The sequence below is a fragment of the Siphateles boraxobius genome, unplaced genomic scaffold, assembly GCF_051911475.1.
Source record: "Siphateles boraxobius isolate OS27281-9 unplaced genomic scaffold, OSU_SipBor_1 33, whole genome shotgun sequence".
NCBI classification, from domain to species: Eukaryota; Metazoa; Chordata; class Actinopteri; order Cypriniformes; family Leuciscidae; genus Siphateles; species Siphateles boraxobius.
In genome coordinates this window covers 6424568-6427500 of record NW_027508953.1, presented here as the reverse complement: position 1 = coordinate 6427500, position 2933 = coordinate 6424568, and positions in this window count along the sequence as shown.

Here is a 2933-nt window from a genome sequence, read left to right as displayed (position 1 = left end):
TCTACCTCCTTCTCCTCTTCCTCTACCTCCTTCTCCTTTTCCTCTACCTTCTTCACCTCTTCCTCTACCTCCTTCACCTCTTCCTCTACCTCCTTCTCCTCTTCCTTTACCTCCTTCACCTCTTCCTCTACCTCCTTCACCTCTTCCTCTACCTCCTTCTCCTCTTCCTTTACCTCCTTCACCTCTTCCTCTACCTCCTTCACCTCTTCCTCTACCTCCTTCACCTCTTCCTCTACCTCCTTCTCTTCTTCCTTTACCTCCTTGACCTCTTCCTCTAGCTCCTTCTCCTCTTCTTCTACCTCCTTCATCTCCTCTTTGAGCTCCCCCTCTTATTCTCACTCTTCTTCTTCTTCTTCTTCTTCTTCTTCTTCTTCTTCTTCTTCTTCTTCTTCTTCTTCTGCTTCCACGCCTGATGGATGTGCATATCCAATTCATTCATTAGTATGGTCAGTGGCAAACCGGGGCTTTGTAATGACAAGGAAGAAACCTCACAATCCTTATCTGTGTCTAAGGTGTGAAAATGTGTAGGGAGTTTTACAAATAGCTGTGTGTAATGTTTTGCAAAAAGGGTGAAGCTGAAAACGTGCTTACAATTGTGCAAATCTAGGCTGGTGTTTTGCTCCTTGAGTGTAAGGTTTTGCTAATAGTGGGAAAGTTTTAATTTTAGTGTGTAAGCAATTTAAAAAAACTGTAACAGTTTTGAAAACAGTATGTAAGCATGTGCAAATTGGCCTGTAAGTACACAGAGTTTTGGTGGTTGTTGTGTCGAAGTGAGAAAACAATTAATGTAATTTGAAAGTGTAGTCATTGAATGCATTTTGTGCCAAAGCAATGATAAATGATCCACAGTTTAGCCCACATATACTTCTGTTGTGCTCACTGTTACCCCTTTTCCACCAACAAGAACCGGGTGCTGGTTCAGAGCCAGAGCCAAAGCTGGTTCAGAGTGGGTTCGACTGACGAGCTTAATAAGAACCGATTTGCCTTTCCACCGGCTAGAGAGCCACAACAGAGCCAAATCTTACGTCACTGTATACGTCTCATGTTGCCCAGCAACGCTAGTGCGGTAGCGCCAAACAGTACGCCAGGCTTGTTCGAGATGCATCGGCTTCTCGCAGATCGATCTCCGCATGACATCAAAGCGCTGCGATAGCGATCTAAAAGCACAAGGAGTCGTATGTTCTCCAAACACTCCCGCAGCTCCGATCGGTCCGCGCCGCTCCGATGCATCTCGAACAAGCCATCAACAATAACGGACGTTGCAATACTATGGATGCTCATGGGTTTACAAAATACATCGGAGTCCAACGCGTTTGTGCAGCTCGCCGTAACTTACATAGACGGATATTTATAATCGAGCTGCTATTAGCTCGACTAGCTGCTATTTAAAAATGGCGGTCACAAGTTTCTATTCGTCTTGTTGGTCACGGTAACCCCGCCCCCAGCCCCTGACGCAAGTGGTTCTTACTTGGCTCTGTTCTAGACCAGCAATTATTTGGTGCTACTTAAGAACCACTTTTCCTGGTTCGGAGCTGGTGCTTTGCGTGTGGAAAACCAAAGAACCGAATTGAAACTAGGCTCTGGCTCCGAACCAGCACCAGCTCTGGCTTGGTGGAAAAGGGGTATGTGTGAAGAGTTTTGAAAAAGTGACCTAAGTATTGAGAAATGTGTCCTAGCGACTGTAAAAATCTGTAAAAGTAGAAGGCAGTTTAAAAAAAAAAACACAATAATATTTCATAGTATTACTGTTTTTATTGTATTTTTGATCTAATAAATGCCTCGGTGAGCATTCTTTCTAAAAACATTAATAGTCCCCAACATTTCAACAGTAATGTGTTTATATACTTATAAACTGTAACTTGTAAGTACTTTTTTGTTTCTCAAGCTTATGTTATCGGACTGAAACTATACTCTAAGCACAGCGGGCGTTTTTAAGCTCCAAAATGTGATTTAATTTCTACATGGATGTACAAACAAGCTGTTTGTAAGCAAGAACTTGAGTCATTTAGAGCAATTCGAGGTAGTTTGGGGACAGAACCACAAACTTCCACCACTGACACGGGATCTATACTGTAATTAGGCTCAAGACAAATCCCATTCGACAGCACTTCCTTCAAAAAAACTGTACAAATGATGTCATAATGGAATCATGAGGCATGTTTCTGTTGTGATGACAACCAAACTCTACTGATGTTACCAGCATGGTTTCATATGTATTTCTCTTGTGTATGCAATGATCTTTTTTTTACATAGAAATGTTTGCATTCATCTGTAAATCTGTTAAATGAATAAATCCAAATGCATAATTTGTTTAACTCGTTCAAAGAGGCACTGGTTTAATTTGAATTCGAAAAAGTTGGTAAGGATAAATAATACTGCTGGCTCAACAAAGCCTTATTTAAAAGTTTACAAAACTTGAAATTTGATGGTTGTATAGGCCTTGTGTTTTTGGGTACTTTTGGTTTATACAACCTATGCAGTGTTGATGAATGGATGGATAGATATGGATGTATAGATGGATGGATGGATAGATAAATAGCATATATAATTTAAAGCAATGCACATGACTTCATCAGGGTTAAAAACTAGCATGCATTTGTAATATTTGCTTTAAAGTATACTTTTTAACTCTCTAAATAACAAAAGAGACACCTCGAGAACCTGATACACTGCTCTTTGTCGATCCTAAGGTGGAGCAAAGTTTGAAGAACCTTTCTTTTTAGAAGACAAAGGCACTTGACTCACATTGCCAGCCAGGTCAAATAAAGCGAGTAAATATACACTCGAGTGGTCACTCCAGTTGTTGTTTTACAGTGTGTGTGTGGTCTACCCTCCATTATGCAGTAATAAACTGATGGCTGTTGCTCTGCTGGGTTCTAGTGAGTGCTAATAAAAAGCACTTTAATGGACATTGCTCATCCTTTTCACCTCTG